The sequence below is a fragment of the Aythya ferina genome, assembly GCF_964211825.1.
Source record: "Aythya ferina genome assembly, chromosome: Z".
Taxonomy (NCBI): domain Eukaryota; kingdom Metazoa; phylum Chordata; class Aves; order Anseriformes; family Anatidae; genus Aythya; species Aythya ferina.
In genome coordinates, this window is record NC_140299.1 from 71,264,655 (window position 1) to 71,283,407 (window position 18,753).

General features: G+C 38.2%; 1 protein-coding gene across 6 annotated transcripts in view; it reads left to right on the top strand.

The window, feature by feature from the left end:
* The window catches only part of LINGO2 (leucine rich repeat and Ig domain containing 2), a 575,497-nt gene that overhangs the window by 372,619 nt on the left and 184,125 nt on the right, over positions 1-18,753 (top strand). Inside the window, exon 5 of one of the 6 annotated variants that reach the window (XM_084505347.1) lies at positions 14,679-14,721. The exons of the other annotated variants lie outside the window; for them this stretch is intronic. The gene's annotated coding sequence lies outside the window, so the exon portion shown is untranslated. The remainder of the gene's footprint in view (positions 1-14,678; positions 14,722-18,753) is intronic. 6 annotated transcript variants of the gene reach the window in all.

The following is an 18,753-nucleotide window of genomic DNA, read 5'->3' on the forward strand; positions in this document are numbered from 1 at the left end:
CTAAAGAGCTTTCAGGTCTTGAATGCTCAATCAGAACAGCCATGAATAAATAAATAAATAAATAAATATGTCTGGTGGACAGAGAGTAGGCTGTCATTTTTTCCCTAGCTGTGTTTCTGACCACAGTCTGAATGTCTTTGTTGTCCTTTTTCTTGGTTCCCTCCCAGTCATCTTGTCTATTGCAAATACTGTGGTTTGGTTATCCCATGCTTGACACAATGTCTTCATTTTTGTGTCCATGTGGCACAAGGAATGAACATGAATGGTAAAGAAGAGCCAGTTATATATATATATAAATATGCAAAAGCTAAACTACTAAAATACCTTTGCCTAACTAGTACCCTTTTTAAGTATATCTTTGGCATTAGACCATGTTGCTTATTTTTTTTTAGATCATACTAAATTTTATCATATTGCTGATTTTATTTCTTTCAGATGATATTTCTCTTTTGTTTTCTTAGTCTAGATAGCTGTCAGACCTCTGTTACCACAGCATTCAAATTTCTCATCTTCTTTAGTGTATTTTTCCACCTATCTGCAGCCATGTCATCCTGTTACCTGTACTGAGACAAAGTAAGGCACTAACTCACTTCTGCAAAGGGATTTTATGCTGGAACAGAGACTGAAGCTTTTTCTCCCACATTCTTCACTATATATTATTAGCTACTTGACCACTGCTTGTCTGTCAAAAGCTTTGGGGGTGTGAAGGGAAGTTACAGGCCCATCTCTCTTTGTGAAGGAACTCCTCTAATAACAATAGTGTCTGAGTAAGAAATAATTCTTCCTCACCCCTTAACTGTACTTGAGCAGTTGGTTATGATGGTAATTCATGGCATGCTTCATACAAAAGAAAAACAGCATAAAGAAAGTGCTCATACCAGTTTTTCAGTAGCAGAAAAAATACCACACAATTGTCTTGCAGAGTGAAAAAATTTGTGTCTGAAACTTGAACTGGAGATCCAGGAAAGTTTGGTTTTAATTTACCACCTTTAGTGACATGCAAATGGCTTGTCAGAAGGAACCATGAAATTTTTCTTTCTTCTTTTTTTTTATATATTTTTTTATTTTTTGCATTCATTATCAATGTCAACACTGTGATTCTTCTGCACTCCAGCTCATTGAATCCCTCCCATTTAAAATCATTTATGAATCCACTTAAAAACAATCAAAGTCGTTTGGAGCCAAGCAAGCTTATTCAAAAATAAGATTTTCCATTATCCTTACAAGTGATGTCCTCTTTCCTGGGGGTTGAAGAAAAGGATTACAGTGGCTCAGTTTCAGCCTCTGTGATTATCAGTGTTTCCAGAACCAGGGCCTGAGCTTTGAGAAATTTCAATAGCCTAAGTATTTCAAATGGAGCATTTGGTGATGAATGCTGGAGGAGAGTTAAAAAAATATATTTTAAGAAAAAAAAAAAAAAAAAAAAAAAAGCTCTTTGTACTGTTGTAGCTCTTTCTAAAAATACTTCTATTCCCACCTGGTGTCTTAGCAGCCTTATTAACATATAATTTTTTTTGTTTCTGTTTCATTTGCTTTTGTTATCTAAGTGTCCGATGGCCTAGACAGAAGCCAGTGTTGCACAAATTCTAAAAAAAAAGTGGTGATGTAAGTAAGAGACATAAGGATGCCAAACAGCAGGAGTTAAAGGGGAAAAAAAAAAAAAAAAAAAAAAAAAGAGGACTCTAGGAGTGAAAAAGCAATGTTGCTTACCTAAGGAATTAGTGTATGTAGGGTGAAAATAAAAATAAAAAATAAAAGATTTCTATTGCCTGCCTCTCTCCCTTTACCTTAAGAAATACAGATTTACTTTTTTTCTCAGCTTCCGTAGAGATTATTTACAAATATCCATACAGACATAGTGGTTGTCATTCAGAAAATTAGCTTTTAGTAACTTTCTCCATAATTTGTTGTGAATTTCCTTGAGATATTCTCAGTGTACAGAAGTTGCAATAGGATACACAATGACTTTGAGTTCTTTTTATATGCTGTATAAATTATTACAAAGAGAATAACATCTCTAGCATATAATTTCTGTGTTGAATGCCTCAAGGAAATAAGTCGGTATGTAAAAAACACTGTAACCCAACTATAAATTTATTTTCTCCTTTAAATTGGAATTAATGACTATAACCTTAATTCCATTTCCTTTAGTGTAACCCATGATGGCCAATAATCCAAATGCCATTTTGTAACATGATCACTCAGTTTTTTCCCTGCATTGTGAATTGTGCTTTCAGAGCTGTTGGAGCACACATCAATCCAGTTAAACCCATAAACCACCTACTGTAGATTCATTTACTAGTCCACACTACTGGTGATGCTGCTGTAATTTATATAGGCTAATTCTGTTTAAATAACCTATACTAATTACAAATCTGATAAGTCTTTCTGTAACACAGATGGTGCTGATTTAACTGTGTTTTGATTTTTAATTTAATATCTCTGTGTTGAGAAATCCTCAGTAATCATAGTACATCACAAAATGTAGGCAGGCTTTTCAATGTATTTCACAAAGGAGGTAGACTGAACGCTGGGAGGTTTCAATGTGACATCTCCTTGCATATGCATTTAAAATAAAGTCAAGCATACACATACATAAGGAATAAAATAGTTCATTGCTGTTTCCTCCCTTTATCTGTTATAAAAGCATTCTTCCACATAGCATTATCCTCCAACATTTCTGTTTATTTTCTGTTTTCCACTTAAATGAATTTCTAAAATCTCCTTGCTTTCATCACTTTTCCAGAGAACTGTGTTCTGTTGCATAAATGAGATACTGATCCTTCTTCTGTACTGACTTACAGGATTGCTTCTGCTCTTGTTGATAAAACATTCGTGTTATAGTCATTGCCTTCAGATTGGGCTCCCACATCATTTCTTTCAGATTCCCATTCTTGCTGTTGGTTATCAGACTGCAGTCATTCCTTATTTCTACTCTATGGCTTCTAAATAATAATAATGTAGGTAAACTGGAAAATGACAGTCGGTATCAACCCATTAAAAGCACAGTAGACACACTATATAACAGCTCTCAGTTTCTTTCTTGCTCAAAAGAGTTGCTGTTTTAACCCATTGGTTACAAATAAATCCGTTAAATGAATTTCATATATCATCCAAAATAATGGATATAGTGGATCCGAAATATAAAATGAGAACAATAGAAAAGAAACAATCATCTGTCTGAAACAATCCAGTATTTTTATTTAAACACATTAAATTAATTTTTTTGCTCTATTAATAATTATAACTATTCATCTGCATGTTTTGTCAATTTTCCTTATTAATATGTGAACATTTGTCTACATTTTCATGAGTATATACACCTATAAACATGTTATATGGGATTTCAAAAGAATGGAGAAAAATATATCTAGGTATTTTATTTTTAAAAAAACTTTCATCAATGAAACATTTGAGCGCCATTTAGTCACTGATGGATTGCATACTTGACCTTCAACCATGTGAAACACTGTTTCCAAAGGGTGAAGCAGGTGTTTCTGAGTGGACATAGTAAGTGTGTCTCGTTAGGGAGCAAACCACGTCTTCAGTTGTCAGGATTGGAGTTATCAGGACTGGGTCATGATAAAACGTAAATTCTTACTATGGATTTTGGGATTCTTTGAGTTATTGAAAATGAGGCATTCTAAACTGTTTAGGTTTGTTTGTTTGCTTGTAAAAAAAAAAGTAACATCCAAGAGGGGAAAAAAAAAATAAAATCCATTGAAGTGGTTTAAATCAAATCTGTATCAAAACTGTTTATTGTTAACAGGACATAATTAAGTGCTAATGAGTGAATGAGGCATTTGGGACCAATAGACCAATAGCAGCAACCAAAGCAAATAAACTACAATACTAGACACTTACAAAACATTAGCAAAGATCTGCAGATTTGTAGACACCCTTTTGTAGCAAATCCCAAGACACAATCTCCCCCCAACGAACACAGATAGGTGCAAGCATGTAAGGCTGCACACACTGCTGCATGTCCACCACCTCCCCTCACTGGCCTTGGTACAAAACATGCACCAGCTGTACCCATGCCCATGCAACCTCCACAACAATATTTTTTTTTAGCACGGTCAGTTCTGGAAAGACAGCTCCTCAGAGACAGTTTCTGGTGTCCCATTCACACTTACCACTATGTGAGGAGGGGCTCTGTGGGCATCCCCAGCATTAACAGCTTCTGCTGCAGCATAATGGAGGTGATGTGGGAAATGAAGAAGGAAAACACTATTCTGCATTAGTTTTCTTCACTTTAATAAGGCTCCTGCAGTAAGCAGGACCTCATTGAAGAATGAATTGTCTCCTTCCAAATTTTGAAAATGTTCATATGCCACCTTGTCACAGATGTTTAGGATAGGTTTAAAGCAACAGTGGCTACATACAATAGGAGTAAAAATGACCAACACCAATGCATCTGCTACTCTTTTGTTTGTTTGTTTGTTTGTTTCTGGTGAACATTCTGAAAAAAAAAAAGAAAAAATTGTATGATGTTAGATGTTTATTAAATTTCTGCTAAAACTTTCTGTATGAAAAGTAATCACAGATGATGCCAGTGCAATAGCACACACAATACCAGTCTTTGGACAGCCATGTGGTCTTGGGTTTTTATATTATATAAATATGAACTTAATAGTATTCCTTTGTTTGGCTCTATAGCAGGAGGGACCATGTAAGGTGGAATAATATAGTGTGCTGGGAGAATACATTTTTCTTCCTCTAAAAAGGCAAGGAAGTTTAATTATACTTGTATAATTCTGTTCTATAGCTCCTGATGAATATATATGCTTTCCTTGGAAATCCCATTATATGCAGTTACCTTCTAAAGAATCTAATTATGTATACTGGAATATAATCCTTAAGAAGGGAGATGAGCATTTCAGAGAGAGAATGCTTTACAACAGCAAGTATAACTGTGTTCAATTATTTCAATTAATTGTATATATTTTAATTAATTATTATTGTTTTCTAATAATGCCAGTTAATAATAGCAGCCTTCATTCACTGATATGGTCTTTCTCAGCTTCTCTTTTGAATGTTTGAGAAATTATCTACAATGCTTTTTCAGATGCAGATAGCAATGAACTGTGATTGATTTTTGCTTTGGGTGCATTACTATCCACATTGTTCTCTGACAGCTCATTTCTTTAAAATTGAAATCTTTAGTTGTTTACCATATGGTTGTTTCTTTTTCAAGACTGGTTTTATTTTATTCACCTTTTTTGGTTGTCTTTCTTCTTTGTGTTCTTATATTTTTGTCCATTATTTGCTCTCATCATGAAAGCAACAGATACTTAGCTGGGCTGCTTCCAAGTATTGCTATAGTTTTGATGCCATTTCCAGTGAATCTCACCCTTATGTTGATTAGTGTTGAGAACTCATTTCTAATAAGCAAGCAGTTCATTTTGCAGGTCCAAGTGAAAGTACTTTCAGGGGAATTGAATGCTTTTGCCTATTCAGCTTTTCATTTTGAATCGCCTGAAGTCAGTATTTATCTGTTTGGGCAAGTTTAAACATGGTTTTCTGCTTTTTGTAGTTGTCCTAAATGAACTATTCATGTTAAGCTGTTACTCACCTCAAGATATATACTGACAGTAGCCGGACAATTTCAATCTGATTAGTTAGGCTTATTGTCACTACGTTGCTACTACAGGCATAGAGTTTTTTATTTACTATGTATATATTCCCTATATTTATAGGAACCTCATGGAGTTCAACAAGGAGAGGTTCAAAGTCCTGCACCTGGGGAGGAACAACTCCAGGTACCAGGCAAGACTGAGGGCTACCCATTTTGGCAGCAATTTGGCAGGAAAGGACCCAGGAGTCCTGGTGTGCAGCAAATTGAACAAGAGAGAGCAAAGTGACCATGCTGCAAAGTAGCCTAACAATATGCAGCTCTGCATTAGGCAGAGCACTGCCAGCAGGTGGAGGGAAGTGATTCTTCACCTCTACTCAGCACTGGTGAGGCTGCACCTGGAGTGCTGGCTCCAGTCATGGGCTTTCCAGTGTAGAAAAGATGTGGACATAATGGAGAGATTCCAACAAACGGCCACAAGGATGATGAAGGGACTGGAACACCTCCTATGAGGACAGGCATCCTGTCCTGACAAATGACCATTCTGTGATTCTGTGATTATTTTTATTGCAGTGTTTCCTCTTAGGAATACAGGGATGAAAGGTTGTTAGTTTTACTTACTCATCTGAAAGTAGACACTCCTTGTTATTCAAAATGGGCAAATTTGCTTTCAAATAGCACTTTTAATTTAGATAACAATGAAAATGTGGAGTCTGACTTTGGCATCTGTGCATGCTTTACTTGATTTGGAGTTGGGTCAGGCAGGGACATCAATCCAGATTTAGGTTGCCTGGGATTCAAATCAATGGCTTGGCTGCTGATAAATCCTCAGTAAAGGACAGAGCAGTAGGTTGGTCTCTCTTATAACCCCATTTTAAGAGACCCATGTGATCCCTTCTAAGAATCAACTAGAAAATAGGATTATCTGACCGGCTCCTCTTTCCAAACCATAAAAAAATGCATCCTTTCTATAAAGATATCTGCCTACACATTAATTTTTAAATGCCCCTGCCCCAAATCTTCCTCAGTAAGAGAATATACAGGAACTAAGTGGGATTTCTTCTCCCTATGTGAACATAATGCCCCATCATGAAGAAGCTGTCCAGAAGCTCAGCAAGGTAACCTTTTATTAGAATGGTGTTGAGGGAAGGAAAAACATGTTTTGGTCCAAGTTGAATGAGAAGAAACAGCTGAGATTCACATGCATTAAGTCTCAGTTTTGCGCTCAGTAAAACACATTGATTGTAAAATGACTTGTTTCCTGCAAGAATACAGTAATATTAAGCACTAAATGAGGACAGTAAGTAAAAATAGCTTGGTTCCTAATTTTAGGTCAGTTTGCCTGCTGCAGTCTTTCCTAACATTGTATAACTTCACATTATCTCTCTCCTTGCAGGAAAAAGCTTATATGTGTGTTTCTCATGAATTAATAGGGTATTTGCAGATATATGAATACATATGAATAACAGGGAATAGGTAAGCATTCATGATTGTATATGAAACTGGCAGGTTGTCAGGACAGTAAACACTTACTCCTTTTTCTTCTGGGATCTCTGAGTAATTCACATTAAAAATCTTAGCTATATTTTCAGCTAGTCTAAATTGCCTTCAGTAGAGGTACTCTTACTTATACCCTCTTAGGCAAAAAGCTATTATGAATTATTCCTGCTCCTTCAGCAGCTATATTAGGATGAATCCAACCCCATTGAGATGGTCCAAAATTGAGTAGAAGTAAACTGCTTAGACATGAGTGGCCCGTATTCATATCTCTCAGTGTTGATGTGGAGAGATCAGAGGTGGAGAGACTAAATGAGTCAGGAAAGCTACTCAGTCAGATGGCTTTAAGCTATGTGCGTGGAGGCTGTCATACCAGCTATCATTCTGATGATTAACACATGCAGCAAAATTCCAGCCTGTACTCAATACAGACCTAAGAGATGCTCTGAAAGTAAATAAATAAATAAATAAATCTTCAAACAGCTTAAGATTTCATTCTAAAGTGGAATGAAAAGCAAACCATGGAACCTGGAAACTTGTTGAATAGGCTTATAATTCCCCAGTAGTCTTTGCAAATGATTTTGCTAATAATACCTGTTTGAACCAACCCTGAAGGAACACAGGTAGAAGGCTGACAATGTGTTGTTTTTTTTTCTTTTTTTTTTCTGATGTTGTTTTCATCCATTAGTTGAGCTCTTTGCTGGGAAAAGGATTTGAAACTTAGCTCTTTCTAAACTGTTTTCAGTGACTAAGGTTTCCAGAAATAATGAGAACAGCAGAGTTATTGTTCGCATAATCGCTTTTTGTGTACTTTGGAAAGGATGATTGGAACATTAGTCCTGCTGCACGCTGATAAACACTACCAAAACAGTTGTTTTCATAACCAACTGCTGGAGGGCATTGTCTTTCTCCTGTTTTAATAACTCTCAAGGCAGGTGCACCTTATCGATCAGGGTTTTTCTGTCTGTTCATTTTTGGTTTTGTTTTTCAGTTGTGTGAGGAGATACAGACTTACTGTACAGTCTTATCACAGGCAAATTTAGTGGTTGTTACAATCTCAAAATATGTATTGGTGCCTGTCAGGCTCTGCTTCACAGTGTAACTAAGCAGGATGTGTTTCTGACAGTACTTGCACAGAAGAAATAGCAAAGTTGTCCCAGAAACAAGTGCTCTTGGAAGGTTTGCTGACAACAAACTTACCCCTCAAATGATGAAAATTAGTAAGAGGAGTGTCTCCTTCTGAGAACAGTATAATAACTATAACTGTCTTTTTGTTTGCAACATTTATAGCTGATTTTATTTCACCTCCAGTCACACAGGAGTTGGTTGTTGGATAGCCAGTGCAAGTAATGCAAATGGCGAGAATTCTGGGGTGATATACTAAAGGAAGTGAAAAAGGTACAGGAGCTTCCTTTTGAACAATTTAAATTGGCCTGCTGAGAGCTGTTAGCAGAAGGTGTAAATTAAAGTTCAGTAGGGAATTGCTATAACATGCAACTTCAAATAACCTTTTGTTAATTGCGTTTTTGGCCACACACTTATTTCAGCAAGTTTTTTAGACAAGAAGTGGTATAAGACAGGCTTGATAGCAGATGTCATTCATGTATTGCCTACAATACTGCATAAGGAAAAAGCTCCAGAAATTGGTTTGGATTTTATCTTACTTAAAAGCCAAAATAGAAGAAAGCAGATGCCCTCATAAACAGAGTTTCAACTGCACAGCATAGTGCAGGTTTTATTCTAGCAATGAGATCTTGACTGTGTACTGAGAGCAGAAGGTAGAAAAGCATTTTCTACCCAGTGCAGCTCCTTCATACACATACCACTTCAGTCTCAGACTTTGTTGCAAGCTCCTGTGTACTTTTTATGAAGAACTACGGGGGGACGCTCCTAGTCTATATGAAGCACATTCAGCCTGTCCTGTGGCCCTGATGCTCCCTTAACCCATTACTATCAGGTTCCTGCAATGCCCTGGTATCCATGCAAAGAAGGTGTCTGAGTGCTAAAACACTCACACTTGCACTGTGCAGAATCTGGACAACAAAAGAGACTTCATGGTATTCGATACTTCATTCTTCTGCGACTCTGCTGGGGACAAAGTTGCCCTTTAAGTGAAATTACGTGAAATTTCAGTCTTTCTTCTAATATATTCCTTTCCCATAATTGTTCACAATGACATACCATGTTTTGATAAAGGACTGAATTTCATAATGGGTACTCTGATTCTTATGGGCTCCATTTGTTTCATTGTTTGCTAATATTATTGGTGCTTTTTTCATGTTATATAAGGTTCATTATCTTGATTTAAACACAAAGTCGCCTACACTAATGCAAGTCTTGGCTTTTCTATATTAATGCTGTTAATTAACTCAATACAAATCCATCTGTAACATACCAGAGACTTAGTCTGGTCAATTTTCTTGGAGAAGGATGTAATATTTTAAGATAGTAAATGAATGCAGAATTTTTCTTGTTCTATTCAGTAGTGACATGTTACTGGCATTGTTCTCAACCTCATGTCAGTAAATGGATGTCTGCAGATAATGATAGTATCACTTCAAAGATCTTAAAAATGTGAAAAGTAGTAGTCAGTGAAGTATGAGACTAAGCCATCAAGAAAGAAGGTGATGGGTAGAGAAAAATAAGGAGCTAATGCTATTTAAAGCAGGACAATAAGGAAAGGGATGAGCTGTGAGCAGGATGAGGATCTGCTGGTTATGTTCCTTCCTTTAGCACATCCTGCTATGAATGCATACCTTCTGTGGTTGTGATGAAGTTGATTCCTGACAAACATGATTTTGGCAATGCATATTTTAGCTTCCTGCAAAATTTTCCTGTGGATGCTGAATAATTGTTTGGGATTAAATATTTTTCTTCTTCCTGGAGCTGTACCTTCTCTTGCATGCCAAAAGTAAATCTCCATTGTTAGTCCACAAAATAAGCTCCCAAGATTCTGTTCTTTCTTGCTTTTGTAATCAGCATGCTAGACATGATTATATATAATCTGAGGACAGAAATTCATTCAGCTGTAATTATGTGATCTCATTTGGCATCTAACTATATGATAAGAAATCAGTGATTAAATTTCCTTTCAGAATCTTTCTTCATCAGTCACAAAACAAGCTCAGTAATTATCCGTTAGTTATTGTGAGAACTGTGCCTTCATTATTACATTGCTAATTGTTTACAGTTAAGGAAATTTATTTTTATAAACCACTGAGCCGTCTCTTTCTGACTGGGTGATTCTCCATTGTTTTCAAAGTAGAAAACAAGATTTATAGATTATGTTAAATGAAATTCATATTATCCTTCTAGTATACAAAATAGGACTTTGTACATAGTACTTTGTTTTTGTACCAGGCATTTCAATCCAAAGTGTTTAATAAGTATTCCCAGAAAATCCCAGTGGAGACCTGCTTGGTAGTTTGCACCAAAATGCTAAGAGCTGTATCATCAAAGAAAAAACGGTTTTATGTTGTAACTTGGAGTAGTATCAGTCCATTTCCAGAGGGCTGGAAATTAAAGAGGGCTGATAATAAAGTTACATCTTTATACAAACATCTTGAAACATCTTCATAATAAAGATGGAGAACAACTATTTACTCAGGTAGATAATGAAAGAACAAGGGTGGAATGGTTTTAAACTAAAAGAGGTTTAGATTAGAGGTATTCTTCACTCTGGATGAGAGAAGCCCCGGGCAACCTGATCTAGTGGGAGGTATCCCTGTCCATAGCAGGGGTGTTGGAACTAGATGATTCTAAGGTACCTTCCAACCCAAACCATTCTGTGATTCTATGATAGGTGATCATTACAGGTCCTTTACAACCCCAAGCACCCTATGATTCTATGAAATGTCACGTTCACCATCCAGTCAATGCTGCAGACAGAGTCCTTGTTTTTAACGGCTCACTTGCAAGTTTCTACTGGGCGTATGAATATTACAATAGTAAATACTCTTGAAATTAACCACATTTTCTAGGTTTCCAGAGGGTCAGGAAAATGGCAAATTTTTGTGTGTGTATGGGGGGGGGAATAACAAAATATGAAGAGTCTTCTGTAAAGGATGGGAACACTAGATGGGTATAACTATAACTTGTGTTTTATTGTTTTTTTTTTTTTTATTATTGTTCTATTGTTTTTGTTTTGTTTGGAATTTATTTTGTTGTTATTTATTTGTTTTGGGTGTGTGGTTTTGTTTTGTTTTGTTTTGGGGGGGAGGGGAGGCAGAGGATTTATTTTTCTCCATATCTCAGTTTTTTGAAGCCATTGAATCATTTGGATAGAAACTCAAAAACCATACACCTGAGCCAAGTCTTCCTCTGATGTTTTTTGTTCAGACAGATGAGGTCTGTAAAAGCTTTAAACAACTAAATAGTCATATTTGGATGCTTTATGATTCAGCAAAACTGATTTTGTGCTCATCATTCTGCCACTAAGAATAAGCTGTCTCAACTCCATCATTGACATTATTCTGCTTCAAAGAAGTATTTGCTCATTATTAACAGGCAGAGGAAAATCTAGTGATACAGTAAGAACAGAGTTCCTCAGAGTAAATTAATCCTCTCACCTGATATAGGTGTTTATATATGTATGTTTATATATATATATATATATTTATATTTATATTATATATATATGTTGGTTTTACAAATCAGGATTTTAATTTTTGTGTTTGAATAAATTGTGACAGAAAGATAATTAATTAATTATTGAGACAAAATAAATTGTCTAGGTCATGAAGCATGTTAGTCTGTTGTGAGATTGTTCTGTTCCAAGTGTACGTAAGGTCTGGTTTTTTTTGGAATCATAAATATTTCAGATGATACATTAATTTTAGTGAGCCACGTGCCTTAGTGGAATCAAGTATAGCCATCACTGAAGGATGCCAGATAATTTCACATCAGTGATTATTATATTTGATAACACTGACTGCAATGTGATTGTATAAACGAGAAATTGATTATTGTCAAAAATAAAACAATAGGAGCTACACAACCAGGACTTCTGAGGTCAGTGGTAAACATTATATCCATTGACTTTAATTGGATGCAAATAAAATTGGCATTTTTTTAGCTCTAGGTGCTAGATCAGCTGAGGAATCTAAACTACCATTACAACATTAGTTCTGAAGGCTTGAAATACATTTTGTAGATACTATATTGAACTAGGAGTAGTTATTTTGGGGAAAAAAAAAAAAAAGGCAAAAGAGTTGATATAGATCTGTTTGGGAATACAAACAGTACTACGATACAAACAGACAAAATAAGTCTGTAATGTGCACAGTACTGGAAGAAGCATGACTAAGCATACTAATCTGCTCAGTTTATGAGACGGTAGTTTAAGACATATTCATGTATTCTATGACATATAGAACATAGATTCTATGACAATATATTTTAAGACATATATTCTATTCTACAGCTAAAAACTTGTATTCTGTGAGTGCTTTCTACCTTTCATTGTTGTCCTTGCCTTAAGGAGGGTAATTAAGGAGGGTAATTTTCTTTTTTTTTTTTTTTTTTACCATTGAGCAACAACTCCCATTATGTTTTCCAAAATCACTCCTTTTATTCTCTTTGTTCCACTCAGAAGGAAGATGCACTTCCCTCACATTATTGCATTTGATTCTGATAAAATATTAATCTGATTAATACAAATCAGCATTTTTTTGTTGTTGTTCTGTTTTTGTTTGCTTCTTTTGCTAAAACAAAAAACTTCATAAAGCATTATGAAATTTGGAAAGTTTTGGTTTTTGTTTTGTTTTGTTTTGTTTTCTGCAAAAGTAGTTGTCCGAATTTTCTCCTTATCTGCATGTCAATGCAGTTGAAATTGTCAGAAGTTGCAGTGTCTTTAAACTTAAATAAATATCAGTATGTGTATGTGTACACAGAAGTATACACTTAAGGAGAAGAATGCCATTTTGCTATACTGAAAATCAGAATTCATCTATAGTAAACCTTTTTCTGAGACACAAATAATATGATTTATTTTTGTGTTAGCTACTTAGGAAATTCATTCTATTCAAGATCAGCTCTGTAAGTTCCTAATCTAATAAACTGAAAATTTCAGGAGGCTTGGGAATGGTGTAAGGTAGGAGCTAGAATTTTAGGGAAGATTAATCTTGAATTACTCATGGTACAAATTTGCAAATGTTCTTTATCTGACCAGATTCAGTATGCATGCGTTTTGGATTGTCTTTTGGCCCCCCGCAAGGGAATTGGAAGTCAGGTTGATGAAGATGGGGAAATACACTTTTATTTGTGGTGGCCAATAAAGCAACAACTGTTAAGATGAGATTACTTTGATTCTTATATTGCTGTGACAGTTCCTACAAAGGTCTTTTAATGAGGTGAACCTAAATGCAATATCTTGGATGATCCCCATAACCTGTGCATTTTGCTATAGTGCAGTTAAACCTGTGAAATTAAGATGAGTTGAATAGTTGAACTATTTGTATTATAATAAGGCAAGCTCTGTAGTAGAATAGCAGTATAGTAATTGGACTACAAATCTCTTATATTTCAGGGATGAAAGGTAATTTCATACTTCCACAAAACTGGACACAGCAAGTACAAAGCTTCATGATTTAAGAAATTGTCAAGGGTGTGGAAAGTAAACAAATATTTTCAGTAATTATTTGAAATATATATATATATGCCAATGCTCATATATAGGGGGGATGGCTGGGGGGGAGAAGGGGAGTTGGGGTACATGTGTGTATAAGATGCATGTGCATGCAATTCAGGGATGGCAAGGACAGGCTATCAGGGAAGTAAAGCTTCTTTGTGGTGTCTCAAAAAATACAGCAGAATTGTCTGTTTAGCAAGAGGGGTTAGGTGTCTTGAACTCAAGCGGTAGGATCCTCAGATGTTATAAATAGCTATCACTTTTCTGAAATCACTATATATAAAAGAGCAAATAATCTTCTCCAGAGATTCTTACATGATAGAGTATGAGAGAATCGTGGTGCCATTCAAATATGTCCAAATGGCAGAAGTTAGAATGTGAGAAGACTCATCAAGGTGTTCCTTTGCAAAATAAGCTGCTCCCAGTGCTCTGGCTACAGTGCTTTGTCCAATGTGCTGACATGAGCATTGGCAAACCAGGAGAAATTCAGTCGTTATGTTCCCCTTGATTCCAAAAAAGCTGAGTAAGAGGTTGGCGCTAGGTATGTTATTTTCTGTCATCTGCGAGATTGGTATTTATTTTTGAACAGTGTTTGTTAACTGTTACTGCTGCCGCAGTAACCAGTGCTGCAGAGGGAGTACAAAATATTCTTGATTCTTGCTTCATAAAATAGTTGCTTTAGTAATATTTCTTGCTAGGCTTTGTAATACAAAATGAGATGAAGGTTGGGAGGCTGAGGTGGGCAGGAGTGTACATTACTGTGAACCTCCTTCTTGGATACTTCAAAAGAGGAACTGAGGAACTGAATAAATTACACTCATCTCTTCAAGGTAGCTCTAAGTCAGAAAGGAGCATGCTGCTTGGTACTGAAGAACCTTGCAACCTATGTATCTAACCAAAAGATTTCGGATAATAGGACTTTTTGTTCTTAGATAACTTAATTGTAGAAGTTTTAATAGGTGAATTTTATTTTCAAAGGTGCAGTGATCATCTCCTGGACTTTAACCCATTAAGTCTTAAGGTAAGTCATTTATACTTTCAGTAACAAAATTACTTGATCTAAATATATTGTGTGCTATTGTTTGTAGTTATATTGAAAGAAGGTTAAAAATGAGTTGGTTTTATTTGTATGTTTACAAATTGTTGATTTTTTTTTTCTCTGTGTGGAAGAGATGGCATATATATTATGTCCTTTTGGTTGACCATGGCAAGTTGATCACAGGCCATATATCTCACCACTCTTAACTGAGTGGAAGAGATTTAACTGATTCATGGGTGATACGTTGTGTTCTGTTTTGTAACTTCCATTCTTAGTTTATGAGGCCTGAAAACAGAAGAAAAAAATGCAGTCTCTTCACAATTTTGTTAAACCTTTCTTTATTGAACCTTAAGTTTTGACATAATTTGTATCAAAGCTTCAGTTCCTGGAACTGGATCATTATTTTAGAATTTCTGTTTTCCTTTCTATATAAAAGGAGGCTCTATACATCCAAGACCACAGAGGAAAAAAATGAAGAGATGAATTTCTACAAATGCAGGAAATAGCAAAGAAAAATGCAGTGATTTTTGAAACCAAAAATATTCTGTTTTTAGAACTTGATTTCATGATTGTTGGTGCTCTCCATGCATGTTTATGTTTTCTTGTGCTCTGTGAATGGGAGGCTAGAGAGATTAGAAAGCCATATGAATACAGTTAGAGAACAATTCAATGAACTCTTCAGGGTTTATTCTATTTTCCTGTTATCTGACAGGTATGTTTTTTCACAGTCTTGCACCCTTCAAGGCCTGAAAGAACATTTGAGGAGTCCCTGTTTCCTGCAGCCCACACTAGATTCACTGGCAAAGATATCCCCGCTTTTTTGTACATATGTTTCCTTGTGGCTTCCAATAGACCCATCAACATTATCAGAGTTCAGAACTATTGTTCTTGCAGTAGCTTGATGGAACCAGGTTGTGTCAGAGCTGTTGCAATAATAAACTTTGTTCACGACCCGCTTCAGCTGCTGCTCATGTTCAGAGCAATGGAGAGCTCCTGTGATGCAAACCAAACGGGCCATTGCAAAACTGGTCAATTGCATTCCATCAACAGGAAGTGAACCAACAAGCAGTAATAGTCAGGGATGTTAGTCAATCAGGAAGTCAGTCAGTAGTACCACTTTCCATGCAGGAGTTCCAGTCAGAAACGAAAAGTTCTTGTCCCCCGTATTGCTGGCTAATTCATTCCAACAAGTTGTCATGGTGCTCTTATCTGCAGATTAACATCTGACAACATTTCATAGAATCATAGAATCATAGAATATCCTGAGTTGGAAGGGACCCTTAAGGATCATCAAGTCCAACTCTTGACACTGCACAGGTCTACCCAAAAGTTCAGACCATGTGCCTAAGTGCACAGTCCAATCTCTTCTTAAATTCAGACAGGCTCGGTGCAGTGACCACTTCCCTGGGGAGCCTGTTCCAGTGTGCAACCACCCTCTCTGTGAAGAACCCCCTCCTGATGTCAAGCCTAAATTTCCCCTGCCTCAGCTTAACCCCGTTCCCGCGGGTCCTGTCACTGGTGTTAATGGAGAAAAGGTCTCCTGCCTCTCGACACCCCCTTACGAGGAAGTTGTAGACTGTGATGAGGTCTCCCCTCAGCCTCCTCTTCTCCAGGCTGAACAGGCCCAGTGACCTCAGCCGTTCTTCGTACGTCTTCCCCTCCAGGCCTTTCACCATCTTCGTAGCCCTCCTCTGGACACTCTCCAACAGTTTCATGTCCTTTTTATACTGTGGTGCCCAGAACTGCACACAGTACTCGAGGTGAGGCCGCACCAGCGCAGAGTAGAGTGGGACAATCACCTCCCTTGACCTACTAGCGATGCCGTGCTTGATGCACCCCAGGACACGGTTGGCCCTCCTGGCTGCCAGGGCACACTGCTGGCTCATATTCAACTTTCTGTCTACCATGACCCCCAGATCCCTCTCTTCTAGGCTGCTCTCCAGCGTCTCATCGCCCAGTCTGTACGTGCAGCCAGGGTTTCCCCGTCCCAGGTGCAGGACCCGGCACTTGCTCTTATTGAACTTCATGCGGTTGGTGATCGCCCAGCTCTCCAACCTATCTAGATCCCTCTGCAAGGTCTTTCCACCCTCATTCGAGTCCACAACTCCTCCAAGTTTGGTGTCATCAGCAAACTTGCTCAAAATACCTTCTATTCCTAAATCCAGATCGTTTATAAAAATATTGAAAAGTACCGGCCCTAAAATGGAGCCTTGAGGGACCCCACTGGTGACCGCCCGCCAGCCTGACGCAGCCCCATTTACCATAACCCTTTGGGCCCTGCCCGTTAGCCAATTGCTCACCCATCGTATGATGTTTTTATTTAGCTGTATGGTGGACATTTTGTCCAGTAGGATCCTATGGGAAACCGTGTCAAAAGCCTTGCTGAAGTCCAAAAAAATCACATCAGCTGGTTTCCCTTGGTCCACCATACGGGTGATCTTATCATAAAAGGAAATCAGGTTAGTCAGGCAGGACCTACCCTTCACAAATCCATGCTGGCTGGGACCAATGACTGCTTTGTCCCCCAGATGCGCCTCAATAAGTTCGAGAACCATCTTCTCCATGATTTTACCAGGCACTGATGTGAGACTGACAGGCCTGTAATTGCTAGGGTCTTCTTTCTGACCCTTCTTGAAAATCGGCACAACATTTGCCAGCTTCCAGTCTACCGGGACCTCTCCAAATTCCCAGGATCGTTGAAAAATAATTGAGAGAGGTTCCGCGATGATGTCCACCAGCTCTTTCAGCACCCGGGGATGAATCCCATCCGGACCCATGGACTTGTAGGGATCCAGGTGGAGTAGCAAATCCCGCACACGTTCAGGGTCGGTTGGGAGTTTGTCATCCCCACCGTCCCGGTCCTCCAGCTCAGGGCACCCTGGGTCCCGAAGCCCATCATTGGCATTGAAGACAGAGGCAAAGAAGGCGCTAAGCGTCTCTGCTTTGCCTATGTCATTGTCTGTGAGGAGACCTTCCCTATCAAGGAGCGGCCCTATGTATTCTTTAGTTCTCCTTTTTCCATTCACATATCTAAAAAAAAAACCTTTTTATTTTCTCTCACAGACACAGCCAGCTTCAACTCTAGGTGTGCTTTGGCCACATGAACTTTCTCCCTACAAACACGAACAGCATCCCTGTATTCTTTCCATGACACCTGGCCCTCCTTCCAGTAGCGAAACACTCTCTGTTTCCGCCTAATCTCCATTAGAATGTTCCTGGTCAGCCACGCCGGCCTCCTGCCCCACCTGCCTGACTTGCGATATTTAGGAATTGCCTGATCTTGTGCTTCTAGGAGGCATCACTTAAAGAATGACCAGCACTGGTGGACATCGAGGCCTTCAAGAGCAGTTTCCCAGGGGACCTTGCTGACTAGTTCCCTGAGCAGCCTGAAGTCCGCTTTCCCCATATCTAGGGATGAGGTTTTGGTGGCACTTTTCCTTCTGTCACTGTAAATTTTGAACTCAACCACTTCATGGTCGCTATGACCGAGGCGGCCACCAATCACCACATCTCCCACCAGACCCTCTCTGTTTTCTAGCAACAGGTCTAGGAGGGCACCTTTCCTAGTTGGCTCCGTTAGCACCTGCACCAAGAAGTTATCATCTAGGTGCTTCATGAACCTCCTGGACTTGCTCATGTCAGCCATGTGGCACTCCCAGTTAACGTCCGGCAAGTTGAAGTCCCCCATAAGGACAAGGGGAGTTAATCTCGAGGCCTCTCTGAGTTCTGTAAAGAATAATTTATCGGTGCTATCGTCCTGGCCAGGTGGTCTGTAATAGACTCCCACAGCGACATCCCCTTTATTCGTTTGTCCCTTGATCCTTACCCAGAGGCTCTCAACTTTGCCATTGCCGACCTGAAGTTCCACACAGTCCAGCCCCTGCTTCACATACATCGCCACCCCACCACCTCGCCTACCCTGCCTGTCCCTCCTGAAGAGCCTGTAACCATCTATCGCAACACCCCAGTCACAGGACTCATCCCACCAGGTTTCGCTTATGCCGATGATGTCGT